This window comes from Leptonychotes weddellii, chromosome 3 (assembly GCF_054177405.1).
Source record: "Leptonychotes weddellii isolate Sample4059 chromosome 3, ASM5417740v2, whole genome shotgun sequence".
Taxonomy (NCBI): Eukaryota; Metazoa; Chordata; class Mammalia; order Carnivora; family Phocidae; genus Leptonychotes; species Leptonychotes weddellii.
Window position 1 is genome coordinate 161,521,605 of NC_138371.1, and position 24,063 is coordinate 161,545,667.

The following is a 24,063-nucleotide window of genomic DNA, read 5'->3' on the forward strand; positions in this document are numbered from 1 at the left end:
ATGCTAACCAACCAATCCAGGACCCACACCCCCAACCATCTCCTTCATCAGACACTCAGACATCCAGCCAATACTCCCCTTGCCCGAAATCATCCCAGGGCCAGGTGCCAGACAGCTAGAGACACCGTCCTAACCCAGAGCCCACTGAAATTATCCAAGCTATTTAATCCTCAACTTGTTCAGCATATTTACCATGCCTTGCCCATTCCTTCCCACAAAAAACCACAATATAGGCTTCTTGCCGCACTTTCCCATCACCCCTTCTGCCTCCTGAGTGATGCCCACACTCCCACATTTGGGCCTACATGCTCTGCCTCCTGTTTCTAGGGGTCTGTGAGTATCAACTCCTTCCTTCATGACAATCATTTCTGTGTCTGTGTGCCTTCCCGTACCTGATGAAGACAAATCCTAGGTGCATTTTAAAACCATTAGCAACTTTGGAAATTAAAATGAAAGGAAATTTAACAGACACATATTTGAAATCCTCCGACTGGCCCTATGAGGTACCCTGATTTCTGAGAAGGGCTCTAATAGAAAGTTTTACAAAGTGTGACTTAGGTAAGTCACTTTGTCTCTTAAACCTTGGCTTCCTCATCTCTGAAACGGGGCATAATAAGTGCCCACTTCAGAGGGGTTGTTGCATAAATAAGTCCGATAAAGCATAGATAGAACACAGCGTATCAGTAAGCTCCCAGGAAAGGTCAGCTCTTACCACAGTTAACAGAAAGAGAAATGATGGGCTGCCAAATTTAGTTAGGGAAAGCTTTCAAAAGGAGATGATCTTTTTGACCTACATCTTACAAAATGAATAGAAATTCAAGGTGCAAGAGGGGTGGGAAAGAATTCAGTTTAAGAAGGAAACATGCACAAAACATCAAGTGGTGACAGTATGCAAACCAACGTATAGGGGTTTTGCTTTTCCTTATCCTTCTGCTTTTTCTCACTTAAAACACCACTTTAGGTTGTTTAATATTTTGTTTAGATATTCTAATTGCTTTATGTATCATATATCATTTACATACATCATTTATATTTAATTTATATATTAATATAATTTTACATAATATCTATGTGTAATATTTTATTTCCCCTTTCTTGTTGATACAACACATCTGAAATATCCCAAGATAAATAAATTTCTTTAGGGTTCCTTGGTCTCTGTAGGCAGTGTTTTTCTGAATTTCATTTGTTCTCATCTTCCTTCCCAAGAAGGAAGAAAAAGCAATAATACGACTCATATTAGTTTGTTTCCTTCAGTGCTTCATGCCCAGCCTCATAGCTGTCCCGAGTATATGGGGTTTGGTTGTTAGAATGAGCATTGTTCAGGCAGAGTCTGTAACAGTTCCCTGGAGCTATTGTGGAAGAGCCCATGTAATAAATACATAATTATGAACTTGTTAAGAGAGACATTATTTACTCATTTGTCCAACATGGCTCCTTTCAGTCTACCTCGTAAGTAAATCTATATTTAGTCAGTGTCATATTGATCTGCAACCAGAGTACACTTTAATGCTCCTACAGAAACACACCATTAAAAAAATAAAAACTTGATGAGAAAAATCCACTGCAAGTCTCATTTTAAAACAGAAAGAAAATAGTGCTCTGTTTCTCATTGTTATGACTTTATTTAAAACAATACCAAAAAAGTGAACACCAAGAACCAGTTCTGAAAATATCATTGCAGAGAATCTCAGAGTCTTTCCAAATATCATAAATTTTATGAAACTCAGTGTTAGGAAAACTAATAACAAAAGACTGCATGATTGTCAAAGCTGGATGATCTGTAAATGGGTGTGCATTGCAGTATTCTGTTTTTCTATATGTTTAGAATGGGTTTTTTTTATTTTTAAAGATTTTATTTATTTATTTGAGAGAGAAAGAGAGCACAAGCAGGGGCAGGGGGTGTTGCAGAGGGAGAGGGAGAAGCAGACTTCCTGCAGCGGAGGAAGCCCGATGTGGGGTTCAATCCCAGAACCCCAAGATCATGACCTGAGCTGAAGGCAGATGCTTAACTGACTGAACCACCCAGGCGCCCCTAGAATGTTTTATAATAAAAGGTTTACTATATTTAATAACTGTTCCTCGACACTACCTATAATTTAAGTAAATATTACCTAAAATTAGATAATTTAAGGTAAAGCGTATGTCGTATTTGCATGAAATTACAACAGGATAAGAGGTAGAAGTCACAGTGAACTAGAATTTGTTTAAAACACAGAGTCGAACACTCCAAGAGTCAGATATTTTTAATGATCACAAGTAACACAAAGCTAAGTTTTCATCTTTACTTAAAGCTGTACATTTGCATGTGAAATCATGCAGAAGAATTACTTTACTACTTAGAGAAAACAAAAACATTATGAATAAACTTTTATTTATTTGCTATTTAAAGTCTAAATACCTTAACACATGTGAAGGAAAAGTTCAAGCTATAAATGGGCAGGGCATAAAACAAATCCTGTATTAGAGCTTTAAGATGCCTTATAGCTTAGTACTTTTTTATTCATTGAGTCAGAAATTTCTCAGTGAATAAGTGAGTTTACAGGTATGAATCAGAAACCTCTGCAGTCAGTTTTTTGTTGTTGTTGTTCTACAGAAGAACCACTTTTGGTTTGTGTGTGAGTGTTGTACTGAAGGAGACAAGATCAGTGGTGACATAAGGTGTGGCTAAAAATGCCACTGATGATCCCCTTTCCTTTCTATACTGTGCACGTATTAAAATCTGTCCTTTGGCTCATGGCTTTAGTTGTTTTGTTGGTTGGTTGGTTGGTTTTTCTTTTGCACAGCCTGGAAAACTTAGTGACCTTGCCTCTGTGCCTAAAATGATACTTTAGTTGCCTAAAGTAACAAATGAATCTTTAGTAAGTCTTTATTTATATAGTGAGATAAAGATTCTGGATATGTTTTGGATACAATAACCAAGATTCAGCAAATAAAGATTATGTATGAACTTTCCAACTTTCAGTCTCACAAAATTACTATGCCAATATAAGAACTTAGAGAAAAATGCAGTCACCTTTTATCTCATTGCCACGAAAGCAAGAGTTATTTCTGACAATTATAAGTAACCAAAAATGAAATTTATTTATTTATTTGACATGGGAGGAGGATAACAAGAGTCACTTGGGGGAATAAGTTAGAAAAGTGTCAATGTGCCAATTAGAGCACCTACTTAGGCGCTACCCTGGACATCAGTAATCCTTCAAAGCAATTGATATTATCACCAATTTACGGACAGGGGCACTGAATGCATGTAAGTTTAAATGACTTGTCCAAAGTTAAAGAATTAGTAACTTGTGGAGCCAGTATTCTTCTTAAGGCTTTTGCCTAAAGACCACAAGCTCAGCATCCGTCATTTTCATGGCCCTATTATATACAGAGTTCCTGAAAAAAGCCAGTGCAATTTCCAGGGAGCGATTTACAGTAGGGAGAAGAGCCTAGCACAATATGACACACAATTCTGTGCAACATTGGATGGGTGAGAGATTTATCAATATAGTTTTTATGTTTTACACTTAGCAGATGTGCACATACTCTCGAGTTAAAGGGGCTAATTAACCATGGTTTGAAGTGACTGTTAAGTTCTGCCCTAACCACATCTCTCATTGCCTACAAAATCAATGAGGACCTTATTAGCACCTTTTTATATCCGATTCTGTGCCTGGGAAAATGGGTTCTGCCTGACGACTAGCCATGGTGGGAAACCTCTTTTCCTACTAAAAAAAAAAAAAAAATGACGTTCAATATCATAGCCCTGTTAGTCCCACCCTGAGATGGATCAGCAATCAACCTTTTTTTTTTTTTAACATCTCAATCCTTATTTCAAGCTAGTCGTGATTTCTTTTCTTTCATCAATATGTATGAGAAACTTGGCCTGTTTCGTGGAAGCAGTCTCGGAGAGCTAGAGCAATCAACTCCAAGTCAACAATCCTAAAGTCTCTCATTGTTGAACTGCTCGGTGATAGGTGAACCTGGGAAAGTCACTTCATGTCTTTGAAGCTCATTTGGTCTCAGGGTAAGAGCTGTAATACCTGCCACAGACTAAGATTATCACTGTTGTTAATCATGTGAAGTGATCGCATTCCCCAATTGTTTTAGGCACTAGCTGAAGGATGCAGAATTATTGAGTCCATGGAGCACAAAGAACTATTAGGTGTTTAAAATTATTGAAAGGCATAAGAAAAAAATAATATCATTCTCTTGGCGCTTCACTATTTAAAAGGTATCTGCCACTTGTCACCCATAGCATCTTCCCTTGTGCAGTGATACCCCTCACATCCCTCAAGGTAAATTGTTTGGAGGCCCTTTAAATAATCATAAGAAGCAAATATATTTTGAGGAAACATGCACTGCGTGAGTGAAATACATCATCTTGTCCTCTCAGTGAATCCTTATACCCACCATACTGCATATGCACTGTCACTTCTCCACTGGAGACGCATGGAAACCAAAGCACAGACATGGGACTATTGAGTCAGTATCAATACTACTAAGTGCTGGAGCCAGAATGTAAGCCTTTGCTCTTAACTTGTCTTTCTCCCTCCAACTTGGAAGAAGTTTTTCTGTATCTAGAAAGGTACAGAGTGGCTAAGGTCATTAAAAATAGCTATTATTATCATTATTATTATCATCATCTGTGACCATTCCAAATTTGGCAGTATGAGCAATATCTTATAAACATTTAAGGAACACTAATAGTTCTTTGCAAGTGTGTATCAGTTAGTTTTTGCTGCATGACAAAATACCCCAAACTAAGCAGCTTACTAGAAAACTAATCATTTACTTATTCAAGATTTTTAAAACCTGCTATTGGGCCTAGGGACATTTGGGTGGATCTTCTGGTCTCTGCTGGGCTCACTCATGCTTCTGCAGTGAGCTTTTAGGTTAGCTGAAGACTAAATGATCCGGGATAGCCTCTGCTGGGGTGATGTGTCCCAGTTCCTTGTGCTCTGTCATCTTCCAGCAGCCTAGCCCAGCCATGTTCACTTGGTGGTAGCAAGGTTAGATTGAGCAGCACCAGGAAGCCTCCTGGGGCCTATATTTGGAACTAGATGACATCACCTCCATGCATTCTATTAAGTAAAGCAAAGCACAGGACATTCAGCACGAAGGAATCAAGAAATACACTTTGCTTCTTGATGGGAGAAACTGCAAATCACTTTGCAAGGAATGCGACACAGAGAGGGAAGAATTGCAGCCATTTGCAGCAGAATAAATACACACAATCAACTTTACCTGTTACACATCTTAAAAGAATAATATGGAAATATGCATTTTTCTGAAAATCTCTTTTGTTCTATTTACAATGGGGTTAGGATGGTATGTTAAGTATTCTTTTATTGCCCAAGTGTCTGTGATCAGGAAAGCCGAAGATATCAGTCTCTCAGGATTTGAGTTTTGGACTGAAGTTATCAAAGTGTGATTACAGTAATCCTGAAATAATAGTTATTTCATATTTGATTTACATTTCTCTATAAGGTTACCTCAGGCATTATCATTGTCAAATCAAACTTAATAGAATTTCAGTTGTTCTATGCTAAATAGCTTGTGCATATTTGGAGAATTCCCCTGCACACTTGTACTGACTCTCTCACCAAGGGATGTTCATTCTTTTGTGAGTTTGTTCTAATTGTGCCATTCACCGTATTAACATTAATTAGCAAACTCATCTTTCAACTTTACCCCCTTGGGCCAGATTCAGTCAGGGTTGGGTAGGTAGGGAATTTAATTAATCTATCAGCAAATTGAATTTTTTATGAGGTACTTTGGTTTTATCTTTTTTTTTTTTTGGTATTGTATATTACAAAACTTATTTTGAACTGGAGTTACCTAAAGATTTTTTTATTAGGAAGGCAAAGAGTCCAGCTATTTCTCCCCAAAGCACTGCACATAATAAAATATAGCATCAATGTTCCTTCTGGGTAATTTTCAAGTAGATTTTTTTTTTTTTTACTATTTACTTAGATTGGAGATTCTTTCCAGATTGAACTGATGGAAAGACTATTGTACAGTAAATGTATCAGTAGTTGGACATATAAACACCTGTTATTTATGGCTTAAGAACAAAGGGCATCCGTGTGTGAGAATTTAATTCAATAGGGCTAATCTCAAATGCAATTAATGTTCACATTCTTTGTGTGCCCCTATGGTAGTCTATTTGCCCAAGGAATTTATTGAAATAGGTACATTTAATTAAACTGTTTTCAGCACTTGGGCAAAGATACAATATAAGGTATGACATTACACTTAAAGAAAAAGAAAGATAAGAATCTGGACAACCATTTTTTTTTAATTTGGTCTCTTGTCTTAAGAATGTGTAAAATTGGGACACCTATGTGGCTCAGTTGGTTAAGCGTCTGCCTTCGGCTTAGATCATGATCCCAAGTTCCTGGGATCGAGTCCCGCATTGAGCTCCTTGCTCAATAGGGAGCCTGCTTCCCCCTTTGCCTGCTGTTCCCCCTGCTTGTGCGCGCTCCCTCTCTCTCTGTCTCTGACAAATAAATAAATAAAATCTTTTTTTAAAAAAGTGTAAAATTCTGGGGTGCCTGGTTGGCTCAGTTGGTTAAGCATCTGCCTTCAGCTCAGGTCATGATCCTGGAGCTCTGGGATCAAGCCCTACATCTGGTTCCCTGCTCAACAGGGGAGCCTGCTTCTCCCTATCCCTCTGTCTATCTCCCCTGCTCATGCTCTCTCTCTCAGATAAATAAATAAAATCTTTAACAAAAAAAGAATGTATAAAATTTCAAATAGTAAAGGACCTATGTCAAATGTCCGTTTGTCTCCCACTCCTACACACACACATATACACACACACAGAACAAACGCTGTACCCCTAATGTTTCCTTCAGGAATGAGTTTACAGAGCATGAACTATTATGCAAGCTAGGGCAGTGAATTTGAGTGGTGTTTCTGGATGATAAAATTCATGTCTACTCCCAGCTCCTAACTAGCTGATTTTTTTTTGTGTGTGAATATGAAGGGCTTAGAATTCTCTCAACATTCCAACTGGTTCTGCAATCATCTGCTTCTGTGAATTCTGGAATATGATTCTGTCGTGGGCTTTGTCTGTCTAGGTTTCCCAATTCACATAACTGTAGGCAGGCAGACTTGGCCTAAAAGAATCATTTTCTTATGTGTGTTTTTTCTACACACTTTGTAAATGTGTGATACACAAATGGGACAGATGGAAATGGAAAAACAGTGTTCCCTCGATGTTCAGTGACCCTATAACTTGCATAATAACATAGGCTTACGTTGACACTTACAAACCAGATTTCTTGTCCTGATGCATTTACATGGATAGGTCCAAGCCTTCAGTGAGAACTACCAGGACTTTGGAGTTACAAAACTGACCTCAAATTCTTTTTTTTTTTTTTAAGATTTATTTATTTGAGAGAGAGAGCACATGAGAGGGGGGAGGGTCAGAGGGAGAAGCAGACTCCCCGCCGAGCAGGGAGCCTGATGCGGGACTCGATCCAGGGACTCCAGGATCATGACCTGAGCCGAAGGCAGTCGCTTAACCAACTGAGCCACCCAGGCGCCCCTGACCTCAAATTCTATATTTGATTCTACTGAAAGGAGAATCTAGTCTCAAGAATTTTAGTTTCTTTTCTAATGGAAAAGGATCCTACTAAACAAATATACACCTGTTATATTTTATATTTCCATGCACGTGTTTTTTGCTTTTAAACCTAGACAAAAGAACCAGGCAGATATCAAAAGCAAAGGGAATAGATTTAACTTCATTAATAATAAGCTTTCAAATAACCATCAATATTTCCATATAACCCAAAAGGTATTATCACACTGTTGTGATACTCTGTATTTCAAGTATGTTTTTTAAATGAATTTTTTTTCATTTCTTTTTTTAAGATTTATTTATTTATTTGGGGGGAAAGAGGGAGAGAGAGACGGAAAGAGTCTCCTCAAGCAGACTCCCCACTGAGCACGGAGCCTGACGTAGGGTTCAACTTAAGGCTCAGTGTGGGGCTCAGTCCCAGGACTCCAAGATCATGACCTGAGCCGAAATCAAGAGTCAACTGCTCAATGACTGAGCCACCCAGGAGCCCCTGAAATGAACTTTGAATATTAGTTCCTATTCTTTGTCTGAAAAGACAGACAGATATGAATATGTAGCAAGAATAAAATAGTTGATCTCTCCCAAACATATATTAATGCTTTTTAAACGGTTGTTTTTCCAATCTGCACTCTATTCTTCATTGTGCCCATCCCTCTCTAAGCAAACTAGGGAATCTTGTTTTTGCTCACCTCTTCTGAAGTGTAGACTTCCCTTAAGCTACCCTGTGAGAATATGTAATTACCTCCACTGTGGCCAGGTGTGATGTTATTATCCCCACCTACACAGGAAGAAACCGAGGAACAATGTGACTTGCTTCAATCTATGGCATGAACTTTGGATCTTGGAGATATTTTTGGTTTGTTGTACAAGAGTACAAGAAAGTACTTTGTGTACTAGCAAACACTCTATTAATATAAGCAGTGATTATTATGCATTTGTGAAAAGTTGATAGCATTCTTACCAATCTTGCATCACTTGTCCTAACTTCAAGGAAATCAGAGTGATCAGAGAACAGCATTCCAAGGCTAAACATGACCCTGAGAAGACTTCCAAGAGGCGCTCAGGCCTTTCTCAGGAGGCAGAACTGTCAGGCCTTTGAAAGTTGACTTACTCACCTCCACGTGCTCCATTCCCCAAGCTGGTCTCCAGAGCCAGCTTATTCACACACCTCCGCCACAACGTTGAAACTCACTTTAAAAAACCTCAGTTTATGGTTGAAGATAAGATAAGGCTTTTCTCCACTCTACCCCAAATATGGTATGAACTTCAACAAAGAAAAAAGCAAAAACGTTTAAGTTCTTCTCTTTTATTATAAGTGAGGCTCACTTCCCAACAAGCTGGGAATGTCTCTTCTCTGGTGACACGGTCTTATGTGGAAGTCAACAAGCCTGGGTTTGAACTCCGAAGCCCTGGGTCTCAGTGTGGCTTGGTCAAACTGCTTATGAACTCAGTTTTCTCATCTACAAAATGGGGGTATCAATGTGTGATTGGCAATGCCCCTGTGCACATTACAGATAATGAGTATTAACATCACTCCTCAGAGTAAGGGGCAACCATTACCACCTTTTGTGAATTCCTAACTTCAGCTTGAATTTTGCAAATCGAATGCAGCATTTGACGTCCTCGCAGGATAATGAGACAGGATAACCAAGAGCAATACTGTTTGGGATCCCAATGCTAGTAAGTATAAGTTGCAAATCAGGCAAAATTATATCGTGTCAGCTTAATCTACACCAACAGTGTGTAAACATGGAGATATTTTTATTTTCAGAAGTGTCCAAAACTTACACCTGTTTCTGAACTTTAAATCAGTGACTTTAGGCATGTTTGTACGGAAATAAAAATGTCAGATATATACCTTCCTTTGTGAACATAGTCTCTTTATACCCATTTTGAAATAGTAGGATATGGAAAGAGGAAGCAAAAGGACAGCAATGAGTGAGAATCTATACGCTCATTGAACCTATTGTGAATCCAGGGACGGGTCTGTCTTTGAGAGGGCATGGCAACATCCCATCCTGAAAGCCACAGCGATGGTTGGGTTACAGAATATTCTATAGCCCTACTAGTCATTCTGTCTCATCATTGTTCGAGGGTGCCGAACACGGCATTCAGTAGAAAAACTCGAGCTCAACCTATGAAAAACTGTTATCATCCCCTCCAATAAAACCATGTCTATATCCCATTTAATAGAAAGAGAAGCAGAAACATAACAGAAAGTGTAATGGTTATAGACACAAGCATTGGCATCACACAGACACTAGTTCTAATCCTAGGTTGGCCATTAACTCTCTGAGTAACCAGGGCATAATCTCCCAGGACCTCCATGTTCTCATCAGTACAATGGACATGATAAAACCTCCTTGGAGGCGCCGTAAAGAGTACAGGAGATGCTCGCTGAGGCCGGACACAATAGCACTTCGCAAGTACGGCAGTTACCAATGGTTGCCATTTCAGGATGGACTGGTATTTCTTCCCCACTCCAGAACTAAAGCACACGCATTTCATAATGGCTCTGTATGAGTTTTGACACAGGTTTGGATTCTATCAGAGAACGTGAAGTACACATAAAACTCCCTTATTTCAGGCCGCTGAGAATCCTGAAACCCTTCTTTCCTAAATAGGACTCCAGGGAACTGAAATTGCCCGGTAAGATCAAGCAGTCCTTCAGATGATCAGTGCTCCTCTCCTCCTATAACAATGGAAGAAGTGAGGCATTTTAAGCTAGAGAGCATAGCTGTGAGATCATTTCAAATGTGGGTAGTTGGTTCTGCTCCTGAACTTTGTGTAAATCAAAACCAAACTATCCATTCATTCACATGGTGCCCACTGTCCACCTTGGATAAATGATAGAGGAGCAACTGCTTGAGGCTGAGTCTTTCATGAGATGAGAGTGATAAAGATGATAGAATTTGTTTGGGGCTATCAGCACCACATTTTCTTTGACAAAGATGTTCGGAATCCCAGTGCACCCCATTATTCCACAGCCGTGGCTTGCACCTCTAAGCTGAGCTCAAATACACTTGTTAAACTGTTTTGAACAAAGTTTGCAACTCTTTCCCTCTGATGTGAGCCTTGCAGAAGTGCTGTCCTTTTTGTGACCCTTCCGTACCCCCAGGCTTCTGCACCTGCTACAGCACTTGGTAATAACTGGAGCCTGGCAGAAGTTGTGCACGTAGAAGCTCGGTGTGCCAGAGGCAAAGAATTTTCCTGAGAGACCTTTGCTCCCCAACCTTTATAGCAGTGGCTCTCAAAATTTAATTTGCATAAGAACCACCTGGGGGTACTCTTTAAAAATGCAGATTCCGCAGCATCCTCTGCCCATTCCAGCTCAGTCCAGTGTTCGGTGTTCTGTAGAGCTCTGGACTTTGTATTTTTATAAGCATCCCAGCTTATTCTGATAACAGTGGTCATTCTTGAAGATACTGAGAGAAACACTACTTTATAGTATTTCTAAAAATCCTAATTTAGGGGCACCTGGGTGGCTCAGTCAGTTAAGCGGCTGCCTTCGGCTCAGGTCATGATCCCAGGGTCCTGGGATCGAGGCCCATGTCGGGCTCCCTGCTCAGTGGGGAGTCTGCTTCTCCCTCTCCCTCTGCCTGCCTCTCTGCCTACTTGTGCTTTCTCTCTATCTGTCAAATAAATAAATAAAATCTTTAAAAATAAATAAAAATCCTAATTTATAAAATTGTATGTGATCATAAACAAAAAGTATAGAAGATAAGTACTCCCATAGGCCATACCAGCTCATATGTGCTTTTGAGTATCAGAAACACTATAGGGTGCGTTTGTGTCTCTCACTCCCCTACCCTAATACGTTTGGGGCAATAGAGTAACGACAACAATAGGGACGATAATAATAATAACAGCATGTCCTTTGAAAGGGTCGACTGCTGTTTAAGCAAAAATACAGATATAGAAAGAGTAAAAGCTTGAGCTTTGGAGGGCTGGTGCTGACATTTACTAGTTACCTGGCCTTGAGTCACTATGTCCTCATTTATAAAAGAGAGATAGTATTGGAGATAAGATGGCAGGCTCACGGTGAGCGGCTGTCAGGGACGAAAATAGGTATACCTGGAAGAAGATTTTAAAATCAGTCTCTCTTCAAATCATCTTCTTTCACACCACCTAATAAGCATCTTGATTCACCATGGCGTCAGCTGCAGTAAAATGGGCGATATCAAACAGAACTATCTGGAAACTTTCCAGTTCAAGACAGAGCTTTATATTGTGTTTGTCATAAATCTATATATTCTTCTCTACCAGATGACTATAATTGCAAAGTAGAGCTTGCTTTGACATCGGGTGGCAGGACGATAGTATGCTACTACCCTTCTGTGGACATTCCATATGAACATACAAAACCTATCCCTCGGCCAGATCCTGTGCATAATAATGAAGAAACACATGACCAAGTACTGAAAACCAGATTCGAAGAAAAATATGAGCACTTTGAGCAAGGACCCATGATAGAAAAACTTAGCAAAATGTTCTTTACTACTAAGCACCGTTGGTATCCTCGTGGACATAGATGTCGTAGGAAACTGAATCCTCCAAAAGACAGGTGATACTGAGGTTTTCAGGAATCAAAAAGATGTTATCTTGTGTCTCATTTGCCATTTGAGAAAATGCAATTGAGTATATTCACTAATGTGTTATATAGCAAAATAATAAAATGTCTTCATGTAAAAAAAAAAAGGGGGCGGGGGAGATAGTATTGACCTTGCGGGAGTGTTGTGAAGGACTTAGTAACTATCAAGAGCCTATCCCAGAGCCCAGGCACACTCAGTGCTAGTGTGAAACTCTGTCTCCCCCATGGAGGTACGAGGAACAGTTCAGGGGCCTCATTACGAGCCACTCAGGTGTCTTCATAACCCAACTTTTTCCAGCATCCTGGGCTTGGCAGGTTTCAAAAGGTATTGGTCTGTGCCTTAGTCAGTTCCAGCTGCTCTAACAGAATCCCATAGACTGGGTGGCTTAGAAACAACAGAAGTTTACTTCTTATAGCTCTGGAGGCTGGGAAATCCAAGATTAAGGCACCAGCAGATTCAGTGTCTGGTGAGGGCCCACTTCCAGCTTCATGGAAGGCTGTCTTCTCTCTGGGTCCCATGCATATCAGGGCCTAGGGAGCTCTCTTTTGTAAGGCTTTCCTGAGGGCACTAATCCCCTTTAGGAGGGCTCCATTCTCCTGACCTAATCACTTCTGAAAGGCCCCACCTCCTACTCCCATCATAAGGGGCTGGGATTCCAACATATGACTTTCAAAAGGGCACAAACATTTAGTCCTCATGAACTTCTTCATATTAGCTGAACTTACAGACACTGCCTTTTACCTAAAACACTAAGTAATAGAATGTAATTTCTAAGAGAAATGAAAGATGCACTGAGCCAGTGTCCTGCACAGTTAGAAATACTCCCACTGAGTTGGAGCCATAGGAAGGAGGGGGTTTCATCACACTGACAGATGAATCCCCCGAACCGTCCTGGAAATGAAGGACAGAGACGAGTGGTCAGAACATCCTCTCTTCCCTGGACACACTCGCATGTTCCTTTCACTCCAAACTCCATGAAGACCATCACCCTCCATCTCTAAAAAAAAGTCCAGCTTGTCTCGATATTCTGTACTACTTGTGATTTAGAGACCGGATCCGAAGGGTCAGGATTAGCACTCTTTCAAGGAAGTTTATGCTCCTGTTCATGAAAGACAAAACCCCTTCAGTATTGGTATAGACATCAAAGGAGAAAAACAGAGACCATCTCTTTTTCCAAAAAGACCCTGTATTCATTTGCTTACGTCTGCCATAAGAAAGCTCCACCAACAGAGAGGCTTAAACAATTTAAACAGCAGAAATGTATTCTCACACAGTTCTGGAGGCTGTAAGTCTGAAATCCGGTGTTGGCAGGGCCAGGCTCTCTCTGAAGGCTCTGGGGAAGGATCCATTCCAGGCGTCTCTGCTCCCTTCTGGTGATTCCTTGGCTTACGGCAACATAACTCCAGGCTTCCCATGGTGATGTCCCTGCACACACGTCAGTGTTCAAATTTCCTCTGTTCATAAGGACACACGTCATATTGGATAAGGGGCCCACCCTACTCGACCATGACCTCAACTTAACTCATTACATCTGCAATAACCCAATTCCCAAATAAGGTCACATTCTGAGGTATTGTGAGTTAGGATTTCAACATGTGAATCGGGAGGGGAAAGGACACAATTCAGCCCCAGACTCTTACAAGCAAATTTATATGAGTATTTGATTAGGACACAAAGTGTTGGGTCATACAGGGACAAGTTGACTTCAGCTTAAAATTTTCCTTAAAACTTTTCTTATCTGGTGACTACCATTCCGTAGGAGTTTCTCGGTATGAGCTCCATGGAACTGTCTTGTTTTAGAGATTTATCCATAAATAGCTGAACAGCCTGACCTGGTGAATGGGATCGTGTAATGTTCACATTTAAATGTCCTTGACTTGAAAGCTAGGATCGATTCTTTCATATTTTCCCAAAAGTAAAGCACTCATTTTAAAATAAGTGATGCATTGGTCTTCTAAGGGAACTAATAAACCCCAACAAAACTAATAAAACTGCTCTAACTAAATCACTAAAATTTACCTTCTTAAACCATGAGGGTACAAAAACGATCTCCAAGCCCAGTTATTTTTTATGGAAACTGACATTTAAATTAGAACTCACTTAACAATGGTTAGACCTGAAATATAAAAGGCATTTTCTGAGAGTAATTGTTAGCATACTCATATGTCCATACAACAGAGTGATCCCATTTCAACTTTACTTTTAATCTAATTTTATATGACAGGATCATGTTAGAACCCCGTATGTTCCACTCTGAACTGTTTATATTCACTATAATCATATTCACTGAAAATTTCTGCAAAGCAGATTGTTAAATTCTCAGTTTATTTTTCTAGAAAAAAAAATTTTTTTTGGCAGAGACTGACAATAGTTAACAAGATACTGTGATTAACAAGAGCAAAGCTTCTAAAATGAAGCTGTAAGGCACAGGTTTAAATTGGGTAATAGTGAAGGGTATGATTAAAAACTTGTTCATTTGCATTATTTAAACAGCCACTGAATATCATTAATTTCAATTGAGAACTAAGAGCACAGTCTATCAATCAGGAGCAATCTGAATTGGAAGTCAAGAACTTTCTAGTTCTTGACTACATGTTTTCTTTATCTAGTAATAGGGTTTGTTTTTTGTTTGTTTTCTTAATCTTGCATTGCTGCCTCATTCTAGTTACTTCATCTCTTCATGTCTGGGTTTTTGTCTCAAACAAAATGGGAATATTTATTCTCAGTCATACCCATGAAGATTGATGCACAAATAAACTGTTTGTAGACTTGCCGTTGGCAGTACAAACCAGAGCCTCGTTCACATTTCAGATCAATGCTCTTTTCAAAATAAGCTGAGTGATGAAAGACTGTACATACATGTTTTAGGAATTTGTACAGTCTTGGAGACAAGCCCAGATCTCTAAACTAGAAACATGCAGGGGAAGCTCTAGATTATACCCTGTAGGAGCAGAAGTCCAAGAAGTAGAACGAAAAAAAAGGGCCTTCTTACCTTTATCTCTGGTGAACGTGTTGCTGAAGACCCATTAGGAAATGATGAATGGGTGGCCATTGCTTTAAGTCAGCTTAACTTTTCAGCCAGCCTAATGGGCTGTTGTTCTTTAACTCTTCCTTACCTGGGTTGTGGACACAAGGTCAGGATGATCCTCAGTACTGAGTGCAGTCGGAAAGATCAAACTTTTCCAGGACTGTTTAATCAAGAGGCAGGCATATTCTAGATGAATGTCTTGCCTGTGCCTGGATCTGTGTATTTAATAGATATTACATAATTAGATGGTGCATGAAATCAAGAAATATCTAAAAGAGACAAGTTTCAAATAGATTTTCTAACAGTTCTTCATTTCATCTGTTTCTCAATTCCCCTGCCAAGTGTCCTAGTTTATCTTAAACTCAGTTTATCAGGAATCCACTCCTGGTCTGTGGCTTAGCTGTAATCTGACATGGACATCATCTCGGGGGGCCCCACCATCTTATTCGTTGTCACTGAACCTTTGTTTAACCCACATAAAAGCCCCCTCTTCTATCAAATTCCCAGATAGTCTCTCTCACTAGTCAAGTGTCCTTTGCTGAGTAAACTAGGAAACCCTTAAAATGAAGTAAATTTTGAAACATTTTAAAGAATAATGGCCAAATTCCCTTTTTCTCTTTTGCATTGTAATTGCCAAATCCTACTTTTGAAAACTATTTTAAAAATTGCCCAAAGTTTCTTTCCTTCTCTCTTTTTTACATGGAAGGGGAAGAAGATGGTGGTGTGTGTATGTGTGTGCCCATGAATGCCTGATTGCCTTTATTTCACATACTATGCAACCATTGGGCAGGTTGAAAGGATATTCCCTTTTTAAAAAAATTATAAATACCCATATCAATTGGCTAAAAATTCTAGTTGATGATGAAGTAATATAGGGATATGGAGAATGAAATGGACTTTTTTTGAGGTCCTTATATGCTAAAGCACATACTATGTCAATTTACTCTACAAACACACGCTTAGACATGATTGTGAGTTTGATATTATCGTGCTCATTTTACAGAGCGGAAAATTGAGTCTCTGACTTTGGACAAATGATAACTTGTCCAGAGTCACACAGCTACCAAGTAATGGAACTTGGATTGGAAACCAGATTTTTCTGGCACCACCTATACCTTTTCTATTCTGCCAAGATGTTTTCTCCTCCCTGTGTTGCTCCATGATGATAATAATGCAGCTATCATTTATTAAAATTCTACTACATACTGTGTGCCTTATGCCCATTTTCATATAATTCTCCGCTACTCTAAACAACAGTATCATCAGCCCTTTATACATGAGAAGACTAAGGCTCAGAACCCATGGGTAACATGGTCGAGCTCAGAAGTAGCAGAGCCAGGAATCAAACCCTGATAATCATTAATGAATTCCATATTTGTAAAGTTTCTGTGTAACCCCAAAATCAGTACTCAACAGAGCCCTGCAGTCCATCATTCGCAGGCGTGTGCAAAGTGGCAAAAATCTGAGTCGCCCAGGATGCACGCTGCCACCTGAGGTAAAACAAGGCAATGCTCTGCCTTCTTGTTTCAGCTCTCCTACTGTAAACAGCATCCTTTTCTCCATCTGTTTAGTGCCACATTTGTCGTATGTTAATGGGTTTTTTCCTTTTTCTTGTTTCTTTCTTTCTTTCTTTCTTTCTTTCTTTCTTTTTTTGGTAATGTCACTGTTTAAAATGGCCCCTCTCAAGCTTAGGGCTGAAGTGCTTTCTGGTTGTCCTAAGTGTGAGAAGGCTGTGATATACCTCATGGAGAAAATGCATGTGTTAGAGAAGCTTCGTTTAGGTATGATTTATAGTGCTGTTGGCCTTGAGTCCATTGTTAATGAATTACATATATATATATATATATATATATATATATATCTTTAAATAGAACAGATGTACATTTAAAAGGCTGTGTATTGATTGGTTGACCAGAGACTCGCAGGAACCTAACCCTGTAATTTCCCTAAGACCAATGTACTGTTTAGTATTCATTAATTCAGTGTTCTCAATGACCTCACAGATCATAACTACCACAAATAACAAAAATCAACTGTATCTGTGTTTCCAGTGTCCACGTTCTTCTACTACCCACTCCCGACCCTCTGTACATTCTGTGAAATAAGTGTCCGGTTGTGTGTGATGCACCTTTGTTTTTAATTTTTGCACCCATTTCCCGGGAGAGATATGTTCCCTTGTCATAACCGCCTTTATTCTTTCAAATGTGACAGCATTCCACCATCCTACACTGTGGCTTCAGTGACCAATAGATTCTCATCATTACCAAGAAAAAATCAACACAGCACACAGTAAAGCAAACTCATAAAATATTTATTTAAATTGATTTAGCTTAGAGCAAGTTTATATACATAAATAATTTGTACTCTGTGAGTCAGATTCGGAAATGCAGATGCCAAGTGTGGGGCACGGAGACGTGCTGGGGGCTCTTTTCTGAGCATCCCCATCCGGTTACAGAGTTCATACTTAGGTCTAGAGAAACAAACAATATATGGCAGTGGTCTCCTCTCATCGCATAATGGTTTTTATCTATACCCTGAACCTTCTGGAATTTAGCCCTTTCTCTAAAGGAGATCATTTCCTGAGAATTTCGTCACTGAGAAAAAAAAAGAAATAAGTCGGCAAGGATGATATCTTCAACACTGCAAAGGGTTTTGGATTGTACCATCTATGCTTCCTACACCTGCCTGTTTGCTAGAGGGCTGCTAAAACACCAGCTCTCCGCCCGCTTGTGTGGGAAAATGGAAGATGAAATGGATTGGGAATCCAAAGACACCGTCTGAAGCCCGACTTTATGACACACCGAGTGTTCTGGGCAAGTCACTGTACCTCGTAGAACCACAACTTCCTCATCTGTAAAATGACAGAATTATCTGCCTGTCTACTTCCAAAGACTGTAGTCATTAGAGGAGATACTAATGACTCACCGGGTAAAGGATTTTGTAGTTAACAAAGCATTGTTCGCATACATTATCTCATTTGATACTCGCATCAACATTGCCAATTAAGTATGATTATAATTATTACCATTTTGTGAAAAAGTCTTTGCAAACACAAAGGTACTGCAAAAATACTTGTACCATAAAAAGAAATCAATGGTTTTGAAGACAGCAGAAAGAAGATTGTTAGCATGTGTGAGCCCTACAAGGAATTAAGACCAAATATGCCATTGCCTAGTTTAAATTAAATGGATCACAACATAAGGTGCCAAGCCAAGAGGGCTGATGGGCCTGAAACCCAGGTCACACTCTGATCTTTAGGACACATCCCGGGGGGGGCCAGGATTTATTCTAAATTGTACACAGTTGTCATATGGGCTAGTGTGGTCCTAGGTTAATGGATCAAGACAACAATCACATTAATAGCCATGGGTTCATAATAAAATTTGTGTCCCTCGCTTTATATAATGTGATCTTTTTGCTTAAAAATTACTTTGTTATTGCGTCAGTCTGGATAGGCTGGGTAACACTGCAGTAACAAATAACTCCAAAATCTTGATGGCTTATCATAACAAAGACTTATTTCTCACTCAGGCTACACCCTATATTGGCTCTTGCTTACCTCTTTACCTCTTACTCTGGATCTCAGGGTGAAGGGGTAGCCACCATCTTGAACATTGCCAGTTGCCAAGGTAGAAGACAAACAAAAGAGGTCCGGAGAGTCTCACAACGGTAATTAAAGTCTCTGGCCTGGAATTAGCACACATCACTTCACTCCCAATTCAGCAGTAACCCAATTACAAGTCAAGAAACAATCCAATAATGTGCCCGAAATTAGGAATAACCAGAACTATTTGGTGGATAGCATGTAGTAGAGATGAAACAGACTTAAGAGTTTTCTTTGACCGTAAGCTCATGACCATTCCATGGGACAAGATTGCCAACTTCAGCTGAATTAATAGACAAGTATTACCCACAACAAAGGACAAAACAGTTGTGTTCCTAGTGCTGCTACACTAACATTGATCATGTAAACCTTAGAACTGATTTGCCTTCTAGAGACAGCAGTATTATCTGTTTTGTCTTTACTCGAGTGAATTGCAGTGAAAAAATTATGAAGTCCTATGCAATTTTGTGACATTAGATATTAGTTATTAATATATAAACTACTACTATACTACCCTAAACTAATGTGTGTTTAATATCTTTTTATTAATTGTGTCAAGAAACCTTACAAAGAAGAAAATGTTTTTCATAGCGAGGGGTTTATCTGAAAAACTATTATTTCTAGAAATTATTACCTTTAAAGGAGAATTTTTTTTGTCTCTAGCTAAAACAACGGACTAAAAGTAGAAGAAGATAGGAGAGTGTAGACTGATTCCCAGGAGGTGGAGATATCCCAGAGTAAAACATCCTGCAAAATGAAGAACTTTCTTTTTCGCCATACTTGTACATGTAGGCCTACAGAATATTCTCCGCTCCTGGAAAGATTGATGCCCTGAAACCATCCCATTGTCAAGTGGAGTTTGTAGACTACCCACTCCAACACACATATATTCTGTTTTGTTTAAAAAAAAAACAAAAACTAGACAGATAAGTTTAAAATGGGATTTTTGAAAATGCTGCTAACCAGTTTGGGAAGAGTCACCAGGCAGATACAAATGCTAGCCATGGGGATTACTTACTCATAATGTGCTGAAAATGAGGAATGTTTCAAGAATTGTTTCCCTATTGTAGTATTGGAATGCTAATGTGTAAATATGGTAATGTTAAACACTATCGTATCTGCTGGGAACTGGAATCTACTTTATTTTACAATCCTACAAGGGAAAAATATTTTGGTATTTTGGGTGAGAATCCAAGAGAATGAAGATGCATGCTGACATCAGTCAGAGCTCTGCTCATGAAAAGATGTTCTTTCCAAGCACAAATGTGTTTGATATATTGTTATTTAACATGCATTTAATTATTCTTTTCATTAAGTTTTTCTAATTGTTTCTAAGTATTATTTGCCTTTGGTGGAATAATCTTGTTATTTTTATGATCTCAGAAAGGCAGGATGGGGAATAATGATATCAGGTGTAAGCTGGATCTGTAAGTGCTTATTTTCAAATATACACACAAAAGCTGGAGGGCCTGGTTATCAAAAGCTATTACATATAGGAATAGCATGAGAATATTTATTGGTATTTGTTTCCGTTTAGGCATCCACCCCTTAATTTTTTAATTTCCATTTTAAAGTTGCTGTATTAAGCATAATAACCACTTGAAACATGTAGCTGAATAGGAGAGAAACTATAGAAGCCAAGGAGGATTTTAATTACAAACTCCATTTCAGCAAAATTGCCAGCAACGGGAGCGTGGCTCTGCAAGCATTTAGGTTAGGATAGGGTGGTGCAGGAAAAACATTTGCAGTAGGATAATCTTTCCCCTGCTTAGTAGCACAAAGTGAGAAGGATAGCTTCATCGACTTCCAGACCACCAGACCCAAAGCAACCTTGAGATTGTGCCGCCATGTGAAAAGGGGAGATAAAAAGAATGCTGGGATAATCCAGGGTAAAAGAAATGAATCAAGAAGATGATAGTAACTCACACTGCAGTGTGACTCTTCTTTCCCACTCCCTTGAAAATTGGCTGTCAGGAGTGGATGGTGTCCATTTCAGAATACACATGGCAACAGATCTTCTCGGATCTTTGCTGGAAGATGAAGATGCCCAAGTCACCATGGCTGGGAAAGGAACGCAAACCTTCGGGCAGTGTGGTGATGCCGAAAGATCTTGAGCTTTGGAACTGGGCAGACTTCAATTTCTGGGCTGAGTCTACCATGGAATACCTGGGCCACCTTGGATGGAATCATAAATAGTAATTTTGTTCTCTCATAGGGTCACTGGGAGAAGTAAATGAATTACCAGATGTAAAGCCTGAATACACTCAATACTTACCTTTGCTTCCTTATCTAAAGAGGAATCCAGGGCGCCTAGGTGGCTCAGTCAGTTAAGCGTCTTATTCTTGGTTTTGGCTTGGGTCACGATCTTGGGGTTGCGGGCTCATGGGATGGAGCCCCACATAGTCTCTGTGCTCAGAGCAGAGTCTGCTTGAGATTCTCTCTCTCTCTCTCCTTCTCCCTCTGCCCCTCCCCCACTCTCTAAAATAAATAAATAAATAAATCTTTAAAATAAATAAAGGGGAGGAATCCTAGAACTAGCTTTTCTCATTTTACGTGAGGAAAGTGGTACCCAGAAATGCCAAAGTCCTCTTGAGTTCATATGACCTGGGGGGAGGGGGGCATTGGTTGGAGTCCGTGTGCCCAGGAGAAGGCTTTCCCGTGCCCTCCCCCATGCCAGCAGTGGATCTTACAATCCAAAGAAGTAGGGGTGGAAGCAGGGGAGTAGATCTACCCAGGACCATCTGAGGTGTCTGCCCACTATTGCCAGTGTTAGGGCTGTGGATCTGGACATGATTCCTGGATCATGTGTGGGGGAATCTCTCCTCACATCCCAGCATTCCCCCAGTGGGGACTGGATCCTCAAGCCATGAGCCATTTCTTGTCACCTAGTCAGCTGTGGGGAGTGTCTCCTCGGAGAAAGAAGAGACCTATGGTCCCAGTAACTGGACATCTCTGAGCAAGCCACTTAAATTCTCTGGATTTAAGTGGTCAGACTCATCTCAAAGGATTGTTGAGAGAATTACAGATAATATACTTAACAACACCCAAGGGAGAGCCTATCATATAAATGCATAGCAGAAAATAAATGATAGTTATTACTTTTTGAACTATCACCATTATTGTAGATGACAGTAAGAATAGTCAACGTTTATGATTGCACTTTGTGCTAAGCATTGTCATAAGAATCTTCCATTTAACCCTCATACCAGTGCAATGAAGGAGGTATTATTTCATCTTTCAGCTGAGGCATCTGAAGCCAGAACAGATTGGGCATAGGGAGGGGTTGGGTAGCAGGGCATGAAGATTCTCCTAAACATTTCCCGGCACCTAAAGCACCATAGAAGTACCTTACAAAGAATGTACAGAAGCCCCACTGTGTCTCCATGGCTATGTGGTTTTGACCGCAGCTGACTGATCACTACTATGTCCCTAGTACCTTGTACAAGACCTGGTGTGCCGTAGGTGTTCAATAAATTTTCATTACTTTGATGAATTAGTGAATGATAAATATTGCTGCACTCGGGTCTTTACATTGGCCCAACAGACAATTCCAGGGACCCTTGGGCTGGCAGTAATCAATCACAAAGGCTGTTTGTAGAGACAGCTTAGCACTCTGGAGCCAAGGAGGATCCAGCCATGAAGAGAGAGGGAATATTACTAAGCAGAAAATTAAAAGCTATCACCTCGGCTGTTTGCCTTGGTGGCATTTCTGAGGAAACACGTTCAGAAATATTTGGCAGCCCATGCCAAATTGACGCTTTGACTCTCCAGGAATAAGGGAAGCATCAGAAATAAATTTACTTCCTGTTTAATTTTCTATAGAATGTTTTCCCCCACCAAGATACAAAGGGCAACTTAAAAGCCATGAGATTATTAAAAATTAATGGGAAACGCTGTTATCGAGGGTTTGCTTATTTTACTGTTATTAAAAATGCAAACAGATTGGGTGAAACATTTTCAGCCTGAAAGAGATCTCAGAAAATGGTTTTCTTATCATAAAGTGCAAAGCTAAGCAGAGTGACAGTAAGTGATCTTTTCCTATGATCAGTGTTTCCTACTCTTAGGGGCAGAAAAATAGATGTCTGAGGAAATCATACATTTTATTTAATAAAGCAAAATAGAAACAAAGCGATCTTCCTATTAACATGAAAAAAAAATATATCTGCTTTTGCTATGGCCACATGCCTTGGTTTTAATAAAACTAAAAAAAAAAAAAAGATTTCAGAATCTTTTGTGCTGATCTCAAAAAGCTATGTAGGAAAAATCACAAAGGGCCAGATTGCAGCTGCGCATGTCTCTTGTAAGCAAACAGAACTGGCCATGTCAGGACAGCAAGGTGGGAGAAATGTTAGCTGTGGTGACTACAGAATCATTTAAAACAACACCTAAAAAATGTGTTTTCTAAGAAAGCAAACATCTCCATTGCACACATACTCTTTTACCAAGAGGTAGCTGTGGCGTGTTTAAAAATCTACTTCTCAACGACTGACTAATCCATTCATTCCTAAAAATACTCCTTTCATAAAACCGTGTTTAGCTGAGTCCTCACTTTAAATTTAAACAGGAACTAATAGTACTCTGCGCTATTTGCTTTCTCTTCATCTAAGCAATTTTTTTAGGGAAGAAGCAAGAGAGAAGTTTCCAGCAATACTATCACCCACATGCACACACACAACCTGAGAACTGAGCCTTTCATGGGCTTCTGCCACCCCACACTGTCGCTCTGACAGGAGGACTAACAACAGACCCTTCTTTGAGAGACAGCGGTGGCTTTCGATCCTCATACCACTTTTCTAAATAGAGGAAACCTACGGTTTTTGTTTTTGTTTTGTTTTTTGCCAAAGAACTCACCCTACTTCGGGAGATTTTTTGTTGTTGTTTCTGTCAGGGAATGTTCAGCTCAGTACCTTTCCTAGAAACTGGTAGGGCTAAAATCTGTAACTTTCCTTTTTTACATATTTAGTAATTAAAAAGTAAGTGCAAAAAGCTTATGCTTTTTATTCAACCACAACACATCTTTTCAAAATTCTGTAATGGCCCATAAATTTGCATTAATGATCACCTGCTCCAGAAACCTCGGAAACAGGAGGCTGGAAGCACATCTGTGCGTGTTTATGCGTCTCCGATGCCTCACTCTGGACCAAGGTTGGAAGCTTTGGAGAAAATAGAACTCCACTGACTAGCTGTTTGTTACGATTTTTGGCCAAAAGAATAGTTGGGTCAAGCACCAGCACTTATAACCAGGAGATTTAATGATGGT

The 24,063-nt window shown here is 39.6% G+C and overlaps 1 protein-coding gene and 1 pseudogene across 1 annotated transcript in view; both read left to right on the forward strand.

The window, feature by feature from the left end:
• Positions 1–24,063, forward strand: part of GPC6 (glypican 6) — a 1,026,790-nt gene that overhangs the window by 848,806 nt on the left and 153,921 nt on the right. The gene's annotated exons all lie outside the window — the stretch shown is intronic.
• Positions 9,438–13,661, forward strand: LOC145720681 (large ribosomal subunit protein mL42 pseudogene; annotated as a pseudogene).